The sequence below is a fragment of the Capsicum annuum genome, chromosome 4 (assembly GCF_002878395.1).
Source record: "Capsicum annuum cultivar UCD-10X-F1 chromosome 4, UCD10Xv1.1, whole genome shotgun sequence".
Taxonomy (NCBI): domain Eukaryota; kingdom Viridiplantae; phylum Streptophyta; class Magnoliopsida; order Solanales; family Solanaceae; genus Capsicum; species Capsicum annuum.
Window position 1 is genome coordinate 143,149,716 of NC_061114.1, and position 17,071 is coordinate 143,166,786.

The following is a 17,071-nucleotide window of genomic DNA, read 5'->3' on the forward strand; positions in this document are numbered from 1 at the left end:
TGTATGTGGTAGCGAAAGAATGTGCAACACCTCATATTTTCTAATCTTTCGAGAATCTGAAAACCCAAACAAACATTAAAGATATAAAATATAGCTTGACCATTAGAGTTATGCACTAAAAAAAGGGTTAAAGTTGATGAATAAACTCCTTTGGGAAAATCTCAAGTTTTGATAACTTTCTTGATTAAGATAAAACTAAAATTTTATTTATTTATCTTTGTTATATTTTAAAAAAATGTGAAGGTTGCTATGCGAATCTCATTTAAGTTATCGGTAATGAGTTTTTCAAAAAGAATTATCCGATTATGATAAAATATATTTTTCTTAGTGAAACCACATATTATTTGCGAAAATCCAAATGTTAAAACTACTTCTAAAGGATCGACAAATAACAAGATAACATAAATTTAATAATTAAGTAAAGTTATTAAAAACAAAAGAAAATTCAATACAAAAATTAGTATCATCCTATAAATTAAATTCAAACAAGCTAAGAGATACTAGACTCCATTTATGAGTTGGTCTTCTAATATGCTCGACTAAGAAGCTCTCGTGATCCGAATGGCGGTTGACCCAATTCTCGGATCAAAAAATGAGTTTCATTGTGTAACTCCGACTCCTGGGTTCACATGTGAAATAAAAAATATAAAGATTAGTAACTGGAAAAATAAAAATAAGATAAGGATTAGTGACTAGTAAGATAAAAAATTTGTGTGCAATTTAGAGGAAACATGCTTTGAATGAGAGCATTTTGTAAGAACAAAATTAACTATTTCCTTGTGAGATCATGCAGTAGTTTTTTTTTAAATAAAACCAAGAAAAATTGCGCTTTTGGCTTAGGTAAAGCAAACGTGAGCAGAATTTTGGAATAAATCGTACCATTGTTCACATATTTGATTAATTTAAAGTACTATTATGCCTTTGGGAATTCTTAAGCACATTTATTTTGTCAAATACTTATTTTGATTCATCTCATAATAAATAAAATCACAGATTCCAAACACACACCTAAGAAAATAAATCAAACGAGGACAAAATATCATTCAAAAGACTACATTATCTCTAGGAATTTGAAGGATATTAACCCTTCGCAGAGCAATTCACTGGGATATTCTCAACCATGAGTTGACTCTCAAATTCGGAGAATTTCAAACTTGAATCGCACAAATAATAAAATCAAAACCCAACAAAGAAATGAATAGTGGATGCTTGCGAGAAAGGATGAGCTGTTGCGTAACTATGGCTTGGAACTCAAGGCTTAAAGCCGATTTAATGACACAATAACAAAAGAAACAAAATAGATGACACTTCAAAAAAGAATATAAAAGACCTGGTTAAAACTTATGATCATGTTCATGCTATAGAACCAAGTTGCATTAACCTGCAAAAATTTGTATGAATCAAATTTCAAATCTTAAACTCTCGGAGCCTCTTTTCATGTTAAATTAGAGGTTGAGAATTCAATGAGGCGCACAGCTGGACCGAGACGCTTTAAGCAACTAAAGCCATGTTCTAGTATTCAAGTAAAAAGTCGCAAAGACTTCATGATGAACAACCACCATGCATAAAGTTTTTAGCATCTTGGATCCCTTTGGATGCAAAACCCGAGGCAGCAAACGCCTATTAAGGGCACAGCTGGAAAGCAAGGAAATCAAAGTCTATTGTTATGTCTTGAAACATCCAAACAGTCACAACACTGATCTTCACAAGCCACCAACCGGACACCAGCTGTGAACCTCGCAGAACTTGCTCAAGGATAGTCCACAAGTTGTAAACATTTGACTGACACTTAATCATGGGTAAGCAAATGAACGATCAAAGGATATTTTTTATTTCATATTTTCATAACTAGAACAAATCAGCTAGATTGGATAACCACCAGACCAAACACGACCAGTGAATTATAAAGCTAGAATAAGAATCACGTAATTAAAGCGGGATACGTTTTACCCTTACATGTATTCACAAGACCTCTTTTCCTTAAAAGTAATGCATATATTGCTAATTTCAAATCACTGGAAACTATCTTAACAGACATGACACATAGTAATATCTAACTCGTATAAGACACCACACATCATGGACAACATAATGATTTAAGAATGTTTATGATCAAATAGCAAAGTTAAAAAGAAACTACTTCTTGCGGGGCAATTAATGGGAACGCAATGGAAGAAAGTAGCCCCTTTGATCTTAAAATGTTTCACACCTAAACTAAAATATGGTGAGCAACCAGAAAACTAAGGTTTTTTTCGAATTTGAAAAAGCAAGCAAAACAGAGAGCTGTCCTCAAACCAAACCTTAACATTCCACATAAACAGGAGGATTCTTTCCAAGTTAAGGCACATTCGAGGAGTATACGAAATTCCTTATAGAAATTTTTTTTTAACCTTGTTATGGATACTAAACAAACCCAAATTATGAGCACGATAATTTTGGGGTATTCGTGGCAGCCCCTAGAATGACCAGAAGAATCATAATATCATTTAGATGGCTTCACATCTTGGCTAAAAATAGCATGAATTAGGGGGTCCTTTCATAGAATTGCGATAAGAAATTGACATCAAGAAGGAAATTAGTTTCCATAACACCATTTAAGCTAAAAAAAATGACAATATCAACATGACTAAAAAGGGGAAGGCAACGGCGAACCACAAGGCTAATTTCTCAAATTTCGAAGCTTCCAAGCACTAACTTATTCAAAAGAAAAGAAAAAAAATAGTGAAGCCAAATTCGTGAACTTCTTTTCCCAAAAACAATATCGTAGTCAAACGATAAGCAAGAAAAATTGCATATTCATACACGAATCAATTTCTAGCATCAAAAGAAACATACTTTGTATTTTACATCCAATTTTCAGTACTAACGAAATCAAAACTTAAACTCTCACCTTCAAAACCAATTTCAGAGTTAACAACGTTGTAAAATTGATATACAACCAAATTTAGGCCTAGTCTTTGATATTAACAATAACTTGGAGTTTGCTAGGAACTCAATTATTTCAATCACATCAACGTGAGATTTTACAGAATATGGACTAGTCACATGCTTATGAACTCAAACAAAGGAAAAAGCAGATGAAAGGACAAAATTTGTACCTTTTCTAGGGCAGCAAAACTGGAGCCTTGACGTGTAAGAATTTCTGATGATAAAATTGAATCTGAGGACTTCCAATTTAGACTAATATTGAAAGAAATCTATCAAACTTTGAGACCCTCCCTTTTCTCTGTTATCACTTGTTCCTCCACTGCCCTTTCTCCCAATTTTTTAACTTGTTGTCTAGGGTTGAAGAACACCATATTTATAGGCTAAATCTGGACTCAAAAGTTTGGATTTGAATCCAAAATTAAAAAAAATTGAGATAGGATTTGCAAGATTTTCCAACTCTTATCCACGATTTTGTGCTGATTTTCACTGTTGCACAGATTTTTACGGAGCAACAGATAGTTGTGCAGTGGTAGTTGGAGGTTTGTCGGCTATGGTTTTCTAGGGTGGTGGTGGAGGAGAAGAGAGTAGAAAGAAAGAGAGAGGAGAGGAGAGGAGAGAGGGGTCATTATTGTTGCTGTGTTCTGAATTGAAAAGATAGAAGAGATAGGAGATGGTCACTGTAGGCGTGAGGAATAAAGCCGTATTATCAGCTGATTTTGTTGATTAAAATATGAGTCATCCGATCATTTGATTGAACGATCTAAATTTAATAAATAAATAAAAAATAATATTAAATAAATTAAATATATATATATATATATATATATATATATATATATATAAATAAGTAAATAATTAGAATTTTGGAGATCATTGGACATGAAATTTTGAAGGACTCGATTAATTCATGTTAGCTGGGTGATTTTGGACTGGTTTTGATTCGTTCGATATTTTGATCGGATGATTCTGAAGAGATTACCCCTTAAAAAATAAAATAAAAGGGAAAATGTATGTGTACACAGAAAAATATATGAAAGATTGATTTAAAATGACTATTTTTTTGATTCGCTCGATACTTGATCGGACGGTTCAAATTTAATTTAAAGAGAAGAGAAAAGGGACAAAATAAAAATATAGATGATAAAAAATAAAATAAATTATATATATCTACATATATATAAAAATAACTAAAAAATTTTAGGATCCTTTGAATTTAAAATAAATCGATGGATCAGATTAAATTATATCAGTTGAAGAGAAATGGCAGAGCGGGCATAGAAATTATACTGAGTTTTTGGCTAATTTTCAAACTTTTGGCTGAAACTTATAGAATAAGGTTGGGTTTGGATAAAATAAAAATTAAAGTTGGATTATTGTTGGTTCGAATACTCTTTTCCTTCTGAAATTAATTTTATCGATGCTTCTTGTTATCCTAAAATTATTTTTTGGTTCGTACATTCATAAATTACAGACATAATCTGAATACGTGTCTAATTTAATGTATTTATTTCATTTTTAGATTTATTTAAGATTAACAAAACATACTGGTATATATGTGTGTAGCAATAAGAATATTAATAAATATATTTGAAATAAGAATATAATAAAAAATATATTTATCTTATATAACAAAATATACATATGTATGTGGTCACAATATATCCTTAAAAGAAATAAAAGATGTGAATGCGATTACCAAAAAATATTTTTTGGTGATTTTGATGTTAAAATATTTAATTAAAATATTTTATTTATAATAAAAATAAATTTCCTTTATTTTAAAAAATTTGTAGAAATAGAGAAAGAAAAAATATGAATCTTATTTCTTATTTAATTTTTTAAAAATTAGTTAGGGACGAAAATATCAACAAAATTAATTAAAGGAAAAAACGAGTCAAAATTGGGTGTCAACACAATGTCTAACCAATTTTCTTAAAACTATGGAGGAAGAAGCTCGGTGAACAATATGGGGACATATGCAAATGTGTCAAGTAGAGTGACCAATATGAATAGAAGGGTAGATAAAACAAATGAAAGATTTGGAGATATGAAGGAAAGAGTGAGAAGTATGAATAGTATGAGTGAAAAGAGGTTTCCTATTACAAGTTAAAGTGAAGAAACAAAAAAGGCCTTGGGTTAAGAATCTAACCTATACTACTCCCACCTAAATTGGAACCAAACCTTCCTTGACACTATATTCCGAATGAACCCGAGATATGTTATCCAAGCACCTTTATGAAATATATCATATGCGTCCTTGAATGTACCATATGTTACAACCCGACAACAATACCCATAAGTAACCCACCAAGATATCTTTATTAAAACCCTTTTTATGATGATACGTGTAAAGAGATTATCCCAAATGAATGGTTGGAAGGACCCGAAGGCTTTGGTAAGAAACACGACATAAGATATCAATATAAATGGTATAGTGGGGATAGGTCCAAGGATAGATGAGGATGGTGATAAGATTGATATGGTGGTCAAGATTTTCTAGATCAAAGGATGGGTTATAACATACTAGGTCTTTCAATGTTCTAAGATGGTAATCAAGCTATTCAAGGTAACTACAACACAAAATAGAAAGATTAAGCCTTTGGAGATAAGTATGATATACCTTAATCTTCATATCATTCTATCTTTCAATGTTATAAATTTTAAGGTATAGGATATATTGCTATAGAATGTCCACAAAGGAGGTCAAATATGATCATTTGTGATGGACTTGTGCTAAAATAGTGATAGAGAGTGAGATTGGGAATGTTTGTGGTGCGCCTAAGGTTAATCATGTTAAATCAAACTCAAATGTATATGATTAGCAATTGGAGAAGGATTTTAAATCTTGTTATGATCTAAATAAAATCATGGCAGATCCTTCTAAAGAGAAACTTAATCAAAGTATCAACATAATTCATGCAAGGTTCAAGATTATGGATCAGTTATGTTCCTTGGTCATTGATGGTAGGAGTAGTACTAATGTGGTGAGTTATACTATGAGTGATATAATGAATATTCCTACACAAAACTTCATCTTCTCTTTGTAAAGTTCAAAACTCTCATAAGCCCGATTTTGAAATTCATCCAACTCATTCACTTTATTCATTCTTTTCTTTGCTGTATCCTGCCACTCAAAATTCAGCTTCTTCATTGCCCACAGTGCTTTGTGCTCAATTTTAACGGGTAAGTGACATGCCTTTTCATACACCAACTGATATGAAGAAGCACTTATGGGAGTCTTAAAAGCTGTTCGGTAGGCTCATGATGCATTAGAATGAAGCTTCCTACACAAAGACACCCCAAATCAGTCAAACATCAATGGCTCATTAAGAATGATAAAATAGAGGTAACCAAATTAGTGGTTTTATGTTTTAGCATTGGCAAGTATCAAGATAAGTTTTTATATGATATTTTCCCCATAAAATCAAGTTATATATTGGTTGTTCGACCTTAGCTAGTTGATAGAGGCGTTCGATATCATGTGGAGTCCAAAAATTACTCATTTATATTTAGAGGATGAAGGAACACTCTTTTTCCATTAATACCCTATCAAGTGAGTGATGACTATAAAATAATTATAGATCTCCGAAAAACACTTAAGAGAGAAGAATAATATGAGAATAAGGAGAAAGAATTGACTCAAAAAGGGGAGTTACCTACCAAGGAACCTCCTACAAAAAAATTAGTGGACAATTCTTGTGAAGCATATGTACAAGACAAGAAAACAAGATCCAACCCTTGTTCCCAAGGTATGTACCATTTTCCTCCTATTTTAAATAATCCTTTGAGTCATGATGACATTATTCCTATGGTAGGTAGGTTCTTAAAATTCCATGACCTCATACCCTACCATGAGAGTGATGATATAGTTATAATGTATTCATGGTTAGTTTTGTTTATGATTAAGCTATGTGAGTTTTATATTTTGAATTCCAACTATACTTGTTGTTTTGGAAAGAATACATGGTGCATCCATGATTCCCAATTTTTGTATTCTACTGCTTATCAAACTTATGTGGTTAGACAAGTTGAGGTGTAAGGATGCATTCTTAGGAGCATGCTAAGATTAGTTAACGTATAAAGTGAATCATATAATTCCTTCAATCTCTAAAAAATAATGGCTCTACTTGTTGATCCACTCCTTATAAGAGTTCATTTGAGAAAGGATAATGAAGTCTACTTGAAATGCGTTATCTTGTCCTCTTGTGTTCCTAATTTTGAGTACCTCCTTGTTAAAATTCAATCCTTAAATTTTTTATTTGCAATTGGAAAGACATGGGATGGGTTGAATTACCTTTGTCCCTTCCTTTATTACTTGTTTGCATATGATGACCCTTTGACCAAAAGTGAACTCATGCTTATGATTCCCAAGGAAAATGTGTCGTTTCCTATTTTGGGAGTTTTCTATATACTTGAATACTTATTTGACACACTAGTTCTTAAGTTATGTGGACCACAACCTATAGATGCCACATTGCTTATTATTTTTGGAAGTCCATGGATATTAACCTTTAAAGGGTTAGAATATTTGAGTTTCAAATAGGACATTTGAAAGTATGATTTTTACAATAATATGGAGGACCCCATATCATTGGGAGTACCATTTTATATGGAGTGATTTGACTTCTAATAATCCTTCGACTATTTTTGTAGCATGGGTTTGTTGGTGCACTTTTTTATTAAGATGTTACTTGATAGAGAGGGTTGTTTTACGATTAAAATTTCTCTTCTTATCTATTGAATTTTTTATCTTTTGGCATACCCTAGATGAAAATAGTGAGCTTAACACTTTTCTTTACAACCTCTTTACTTAAGATGATACCCATGATGGTATAGAATTTGCTTTGTATGGAGGTAGAGATATATGGGTCTCTTACTTTTTGACTTGAATGAATCCTAATGGGTGATTGCACTATTTTTGGTGAGGCCTTATTGTGAGGCGATAAAACAATTATCTTATGGATCCTAAATTATATGTGATATTATTTCTTAGGATTATTAATGCCATTAAGACCTTTGTGGTTTCCTTGTCTCATGATTTTGATTATGACCAATTCATTTGTACCTTATATGATGAATGAATCTTATTAAACACAAAGGATGGTTGGTTATATTTCAAATGTGTGCCTCATTGGTAAGTTGGTATGGTTGATAACCCTTATGTTATGAGGATATGTTTGTTGTTTGTCCTTTTTATTTTTTTTGCAAGATTTGGATTCAAGGATAAATCCTTTTGAAGAAGGAGAGTATGAGATAATCATGGTTAATATGGGCATATTAGGATAGGCTTCTACATATATATGTTATCTTTTATCCTGAAGAAATTCATGAAGCAGTAAATACACAAGGACATAAGTGATAAAGATGCTAATTGGTTAATTAAGAAAGGCCCATGTGGGCTATTTCCTAAACAAGTCACTTTGGGGATATTTTTCTAATAGGTTATTTTTGCAAAAACCATAACTATAAATAGTTGTTGTATACATTTCTTACCTTCGTTAATGTTTATGATGAGTTGAGACCTTTTAAGATTGTAGTTTCTTGGTGAAGCCTTGAAATAGATTAATCAAGTAGTTTCTGATTGTAGTTGAGTAATTAGGGTGGACTTTCGATATTGCTCATGTTAACTTCTTTTGCTAAACTAATCATTGAGTCTTCTTTTTTATGTATTTAATTTGATTGTCTCTTCTTTGGTTGAGTCAAATTTATTATTGTTTAATTACATTCAATCAAGAGATGAAGGCATCAAGTCCTTTGTTTCTCATAAATCTATTTGAATCTCGATAATTTCACATATCTTTTTACTTTGCTTTTTTTTTCTTGTTCTTTTTTCTTCGATTCTTCAAACTATAGTTCCTTGAAGAAACATCTATTCGAAATTTTATTGATTTTGTTGAGCTTGAAATATCATTTTTGATAGGATTGCATTTTCTAAATCCTGAGGATCTGGTAGGAGAAAATTCCAAACTTAGGAAAATTACTGGTGTACAACACTTGGTACAGTGATGACCTATCGCATTCGTGATGAAGGGCCTATAAGACCTATACCAGGTCCTTCAAATACCTCCAATTTTGGCCCTAGAAAATTTCTTGAGCTTTGAGCTCACTGCCTTGGTTACGACTTAACCCCATAAGTCATAGGGTATCTTGACGAGTTAGGTGACCCTAATCGTAAGGTGTCCAGTGAAGGGTGTTTGAGTTTCTCTAGGTATGACTAAGTGACACGAGTCGAAAAGACTCATGATAAGTCATTAGGACGAGTCGCAACCGAATTATGTAAGTTGGTGGCATGATTCTTCTTTGAGTATGAGACTACGAGTCGTAAGGACTTGTTATGAGTCGTGGGATAAAATCGTAGGATATCCAGTGTTTAACACATTTGGGTTCTGTGTTGATTACGATTGGACCCTATGAGTCGTAGGGTTTCATTACGAATGGGTTGGTCGAGTCGTAAGGTCGATAGTGTATGGGGTCCCTAGTCACTGTCTTGGTTATGACTTGTCATAGGGAGTGGTTACGAGTCAATGGTTGACTCGTAGTCAAAGACGACACTTTTTTAGCTTTTGAGTTAAGGGAATTTTAGACGTATTCCCTCTTACACAGATTAAAACCCATATCTTGTAACCTCTTTAGGGTATCATTAGCACTCATAAATAAATCAAATAACCTCTCAAAATACTTTCAAATCCTTAAGGTCAAGAACACTCAGGGTTTTTAAGAGGTTGATCAATTAAGGCTTTAAAGGGTGATTTCTCTCCAAATATCTTGGTGTTTAAGGCATATCACTCTTCTCTCATTGTTAATTTTGTAAAGCATGTGATTTAAAGTATTGTTCATGAGATATTGATGTTGGGTTTTGAACTATGGGTTGAGGATTTTTGATATAAATTATTTAAATACTTCTTCCATGATATTTATGAAACTATTATGCTTAAATTTATGGTTAGTAAATGCATTGGGGTACATGGAAATGGTATGGATGGAAATAGGGGTACAAAGGAATCCCCAAATTAATTGGCTTGATATGAAAATTTGTAATAACCTCAACCTACTTGCATAATTGATTTTGGTTTATGCAATATCACTTGGCTTGACTTGTTTCTTGAAACTAACGCATGCTATAAATGGCTAAATGGTTAAGGATGATTTTAAAAACCTTGTGAGGTACAATGAAATCCTCTAAGTGAATGATTTATGAAAATCTTATGGGGTAAACAGAAATCCCCAAAGTGATTTTAAAAATAAAGTCTGTGGAGTACTTTGGAATCCCCTAAGTGTTGGTTAATGACATTGCTTACAAGATATAGCCGATATGAATATACCACTTAAAAATGCCTGAATAATTGGCTCCTGGAATTGGTGGTTTGGCTATGTGTTAAATGTTTTAATTAGGTAATAATAATAGTTGTGATAGTTAGCCATAAAGGTGTGAGCCCGAAGGACGGACACTGGAAACTCATGTTTGCTGATAAGAGGGTTGGTATTGATGACCATGTGATTATGGGGTACAAAGGAATCCCCTAATTATATACAGGTACATATGTATCATAAATGGTGAAGGGTATAAATAAATCCCCAGCCACCTATGATATCTTTAGTTCGTACGACTAACACGCACTGGGGCCCGTCCAGGGGGTAACACTGGACCCATATAGCCCATGGATGAATCTATGACAATAATGCTACATAGCTCAAGTTAAGGTTTTAAAGTTCATGCTAAATCATGTCCCCTATCCCAGTATGGTGTATATATATATATGTATTTTCATATGGTAATGTGCGTTGGTTTGACTTGGTTTTAGATTCATGGGATTACTTTATCTTTATCCCTGAGTTACATATTATCGTTTACCCCGCTAATCATCTTCGAACGCTGTATCCCATGCGATGTAGAAACCGGCCATACTTCCACTTCTCTTACACAGTGACTAGGTTATTCGGGGGTAACTTTTGAGTCATACTAAAGTGGTGAGCTTTCATGCTTTGAAAGACCCATTTTATGCTATACATTTGTTTATGTCTTTACTATTCCTTTTGGTCTTAGTTTTGTCTATGGTTGGGGGCATGTCCCAACTGGATGTTCTTTGATTTTGATTAGAGGCTTTGTCGAACTACTATGGACACAGGTGGTATTGGTTGGTTGTTTAGTTATTTGTAGTTGGTTTCGGTAATAGACTTATGATAATGTCTTTAAATTTATATTCTCTTATCTTGTTATATGTTTGAAATTTATCCGATATATAGTGTAGGTGGTTAATGGTTTGGGTATTGGGGGTGGTCTTCGATCTTGGTTGGACTTGAGATACGAATATGATCAGGCTTGGTTCGTGTTGTGTCAAGATAGTATTAGATCCAGGTTCATGGTCAATTAGGTGTCCACAAAGTCGTGTCGATTAGAGCCTCTTTTAAGTGTGTGTAGTGCGCCACACTCATAAAAGAGAGTCTACGAGGCATTTAGGAATGTTTTACTTTTCTTGTGTTTTATTTTTGGGCTATAGAGTCTAAGGTCCGGTAATATCCTATAATCCTCGTTTGTTTGCTTTTTAGATCATGCCTCCCAGATAATCTGTAGTTCATAAAAACTCCTCTGTCTCTCTCAAGGACAATATTGATGGGACATGCCCTACTTTCTGGGGTCTAGACCCGGGCTAGGGGTCCAGTTCCTGATTTCCTTTTTGGAGATCCACCAGTGCTCTCTAGTTATCCTTGAGCTCCTAAGGCTGATGTGTCGAATGTTAAGTTTTGCCAGTTTACTCATATGTTTGCTCAATTGGTAGCTTCTTAGTCTGAGTGTAGCACTTTTGTTACTCCACCTTCTGAGGACACGGGGGTCGGCCAGTTTTTGAGGTAGAGTCCTTCAACCTTTACCGGTGTTGAGATTAAGGAGGATTCTCAAAATTTCATTAATGAGATGAATTTTTTTGTGTGTGATGTATTCCAATAATATGAAGGGCCTGGATTTCGCCACTTACCAATTAAAAGATATGACGTATCAGTGATATAATAAGTGAGATCAATCTAGGGGTGAAGATACTGAGCCTACCTTTAATTTCTCTATTATTTTTCTGGACCGCTTCTTTCTTCATGAGTTGAGGGAGGCGAAAGCGAAGCTTTTGTCAATTTGAAATAAGAAATAATGACAATCAAAGAATATGCCTTATAATTCCATCAATTTTTCCGATATGCTACTGAGTTGGTGTTTAACATGAGAGATAAAATGAGGAAGTTCACTTTCAGATTGTCCTAAGACTTAATTTTAGAGAGTAATGTTACCTTGTTGAACAAGGATATGGACATCTCCAGGTTGGTGGTGTATATGTAATAGGTTGAGGAAGAATAAAAGAAGCAGACAGAGATAGGGAAACGACAAAGTAAGAAGTTTAGATTTTCTAATCAAGGTGGAGGTCAGTAGTAGATTACAGGGATGGAAGAAAGTGGTCTAAAAGAAAGTGGGGCAATTCATGGTCCTACTAGGCGGCTAGTGCTCCTTACCTAAAGCTGTCTGGTGACCGACGTTTCTAAGACGGTGATATTTCTAGGGCACAGGGTTCTCAATATCAAGCTAGTAGGGCCTAATCACTCCATCATATCCTTCCTACAGATTTTAAGGTTGATTCCATCGGGGTTTCTATGATGAGGGAAGGGATAAACACTTCAAGTATTGTCAACCCAGGTAATATGCTTAGAAACAGTCCCATAGGTAAGGGTGCTTCTAGGGAAAACAAGGTTTCTATTGCCGCTACATCAGCTCCGACACCAAAGGGTGCCCCATCTAGCTCCGGCACTGGTCAAAACCTACTCTAAGCTCTCACTACCCGTTAAGACTCTGAGGTATTTTCTGATGTTGTTACTGGTATGTTGAAACTCCTTTCCTGTGATATGTATGTTTTACTTGATCTAAGGTTCACTCTATTTTATATGACCCTATTTATTGCTTACCTTCTTTTAGACTTAGATAGATTGAGATATATGTATCATAAATGGATATTGGTGGTGGGACTTTGTGGTGATAATTGCATTATAGTGTTATTACTATTGGGTTCGAAATCGAGAGGGCGTCATGCGGAAGCTATTAGTTGCAAACCATTGTAATGACAATTCAGAAGACACATAAAACATTACTAAAAAGCTTAATATTATTATATTATTTGGCAATTGGCCTACATATAAAACCTAATATTTAAAAACATAAAAACTAATAAGAGAGAAAATCTTCCTCTAAACTAGACTCTTTAACGACTACATTGTGGATGCTATTGTGTTATGATATGAGAAGGGGGTCTTCTATTTATAAATGTCCAAAACCTTTCCTCCAAGAAAGAGGTTAGTGAAATATGGAAAAGAATTATATTTTTTTCTTTCAGAAAAAGTAAAAGTAGTTATGGTAACTTTTATTTTTCCTTCTAAGAAAAAGTAAAACTTAAATATAGTAAGAAAATCAGGGAAAAAACCCTAACAAATCTCCCCTTTTTGGCTTGATTTTCTTCAAAATATCTTGATCTGCCTTCTTCACATCTTTAATCTTTGTTCTTCACATAGTCTTCATCACTACTGCTTGACATGCCTAAAAATGGAGCTTTTGGGTTAAAAGTATATGAGCCATTTTCGGGTTAAAAATATTGGAGCCCTTTTGTAGGGTTACAAGTGAGCTTTATTTTCTAATATATGACAGCAGGATTGTTGAAAATATGATTAATAATTATCTCCACATGTAGCTTTTGGACATATATCTTCATTATCATCAAATTGGTTGCAGCTTGATTTTGAAACCGCTTTGAACCTGTTTAATCTCGTCTCACCACACCATTGGACCATTGAACCGTAAGCTCTAATACCACTTGTTGGGTTTGAAATTGAGAGAGCATCATGCGGAAGCTATTAGTTGCAAACCATTGTGGTGACAATTCAGAAGACACATAAAACAATACTAAAAAACTTAATATTATTATATTATTTGGCCAATTGGCCTACATATAAAACCTAATATTTAAAAACATATTAACTAATGAGAGAGAAAATTCTCCCCTAAACTAGACCCTTTAAACAACTACATTGTGGATGATATTGTGTTATAGTATGAGAAGGGGGTCTTTTATTTATAGATGTCCAAAACCTTTCCTCCAAGGAAGAGTTAGCCAAATATGGAAAAGAATTATTTTTTTTTTCTTTCAAAAAAAGTAAAAGTAATTATGGTAACTTTTATATTCCTTCTAAGAAAAAGTAAAACTTAAATATAGTAAGAAAACCAGGGCAAAAACCCTAACAAATCTCTCCTTTTTTGCTTGATTTTCTTCAAAATATTTTTGATCCGCCTTCTTTACATCTTTAATCTTTGTTCTTCACATAGTCTTCATCATTGCTGCTTGACATGCTTAAAAATGGATCTTTTGGGTTAAACGTATATGAGCCCTTTTCGGGTTAAAATCTTGGAGCTCTTTTGCAGAGTTAAAAGTGAGCTTTATTTTCAAATATGTGACAGCAGGATTGTTGAAAATATGATTAACAATTATCTCCACATGTAGCTTTTGGACATATATCTTCATTATCATCAAATTGGTTGTAGCTTGATTTTGAAACCGCTTTGAACCTGTTTAATCTCGTCTCACCACACCATTGACCATTGTAAGCTCTGATACCACTTGTTGGGTTCAAAAACGAGAGGGCGTCATGAGGAAGCTATTAGTTGCAAACCATTGTGGTGACAATTCAGAAGACACATAAAAAAATACTAAAAAGCTTAATATTATTATATTATTTGGCCAATTGGCCTACATATAAAACCTAATATTTAATAACATAAAAACTAATGAGAGAGAAAATCTCCCCCTAAACTAACTCTTTAAACGACTACATTGTGGATGCTATTGTGTTATGGCATGAGAAGGGGGTCTTCTATTTATAGATGTCTAAAACCTTTTCTCCAAGAAAGAGGTTAGCCAGATATGGAAAAGAATTATATGGTAACTTTTATTTTTTTTCTAACAAAAAGTAAAACTTAAATATAGTAAGAAAATCAGGGCAAAAACCCTAACAATTACAAGGAATTTTAGCATATTTAGAGGCGGTAGAAGTAGGTTTTCACTTCGAACCTTCATTTAGGTGGTTATTTCTCGCTCGATACTTAGTCTAAGGTGCTTGTTAGGGTTAGGAGTATTTTAGAAGCCTTAATCTAGGTTTGGGTGTACTTTATGTCGGTATCGTCACGGAATTTTTATTATAATAAATGACCCTTTAGGTTACTTACCCCTAGGTAGTGTGATTATGGAGGCTTGTGGGTTGGAAATAAGGACGGACGAGGTCCTACTTTGATTATAGTACCTATTTTATGAAGAGATAGACCTGGTTTGTCATAAACTTGCTATTTTTGCTGCGGATTGATGGATAGGTTAGTTTTCTTCTTTATTTACGCATGTTCTTCTTGCATATTCATAATACATGGTTGACTTGGCTTAACAAATTGCTTTCAATTTTAAAAAAGAACTTGAGGAGATTTTATTGAGACATTTGATTTCAGTAGGGAAAAATGGACTATTTTGTTTGGGTTTGAGTCTGGGAACCTAATATTACTTATTATTACTTGGAAGCCTCGTTCGAGTCCATGCAAGGTATACAGATATTGCAAGTCCTCCATGGTTCTTTCTTTTGCAAGCCACAGATGCTGGAGAAGGAGTATAATGTAGCATTGGACATAAAATTTATCCCATACTACATTGCATGTTATTCATTTCCACTTATTTACTTATATACATTGCGTGTAGGTTTCACTGTCTATTGTTTGTACCTTTCGATCTTATGGAATCTTGATTATGTTATTGTTTGATTATTATTGTATAAATTGTGTTAGGATAATTACTTACATTTACTCTTTGTTTAGACATATGTACATATATATTTGTATATATATCTTACTAGATCTCATTCGGCCTCTGATCTGTACTAAGTACCGCACACTTCTGCATCTTTTTCCTTGATGCAACTCTTTGTACGAGTCATCATCTTTTACGTCCTTCTCATGCAGAGCTATTTTGGTTGGAGACTTGGGATGAACTCTTGACATTCAGACTTGTGCTATCTCCTTCTTGTGTTGGACTTGTCTTTATTTTATACACTCAAAGGCATCTATATATTTGTATATATCTAGTACTCCTCTCGTATTTAGTAGCTCTTTTACTTTATGATACCAAGTCTTGGGGTTGGTTTTGCATATTTTACTCCTCTCGTATTTAGTAGCTCTTTTACTTTATGATACCAAGTCTTGAGGTTGGTTTTGCATATTTTGGTCCATTCACTCCTTTATATCTGCGTGGGCTCTTGTTACCTGTGTTCATATCTTATATTCAGCCTATATATCCTGTACTATACTCCTCTTATTAGTCCTTTATTTGTCCTTTCAAACTATGGCTTTTACTTCGATTGATGGGTTATAGTAGGTGTCATCATGACTCAAATTTTTTAGTCGTGACATATTTGTTGCACAACTATATTCATATGATGTATACAAATTGCGAATTTTGGATGTATTAATACTTTCTCCAATATTTTTTACCGTGCAAATCATGCATGGCCAATGTATCAGACCAACAAATTTCCATACTAAAATACAAAAACTGATGTGTAAGCCTATGTTCTGAGTTTACAAAAGCAAAAAAAAATTAGTCATAACATTTTATCCTCTAATATAAAAGATTGTTAATTCTTAAGTAGAGACAGTAACTTCCCAACAAATCTTGTTTTAGATTTCTTATATAGCTAATGATTATATATATGCAACAACAACATATTCAGTGAAATTTTACGAGTGGAATTCAAAGAGAGTAGAATATACACAACATTCTTCTACCTCGTGGGGTACATAAACTGTTGTTGAAAAATCATTGAGTCAAATAACACATATCAAAGCAAATATAAAAAGAAAAGAAAAAAAAAACATAGCAAATAATAGAAAAACCCTGACATAATATTTAACAATAGTAACAATAAAAAAATATAATAACCAGGTCGAACAACAAAATATTAGCACGTGATAAAAAGAAATTTTAGCAAAACAATTATGTGCAATATTAATAGGAAAATTAGAATATCAGACCCATGACTTCAAATTAAATTGAAGATATTGTAACAAATGTTGGGCAGAATACGAATT

The 17,071-nt window shown here is 33.3% G+C and overlaps 1 long non-coding RNA gene across 1 annotated transcript; it reads right to left on the bottom strand.

Moving 5' to 3' along the window:
* Positions 1–389: 389 nt before the first annotated feature.
* On the bottom strand, positions 390–3,662 carry LOC107867939. The gene is made up of 2 exons (XR_001673458.2): positions 3,099–3,662; positions 390–619 (listed from the first exon to the last, which is right to left on the bottom strand). It is a non-coding gene; the product is annotated as an uncharacterized LOC107867939 (long non-coding RNA).
* Positions 3,663–17,071: the final 13,409 nt, after the last annotated feature.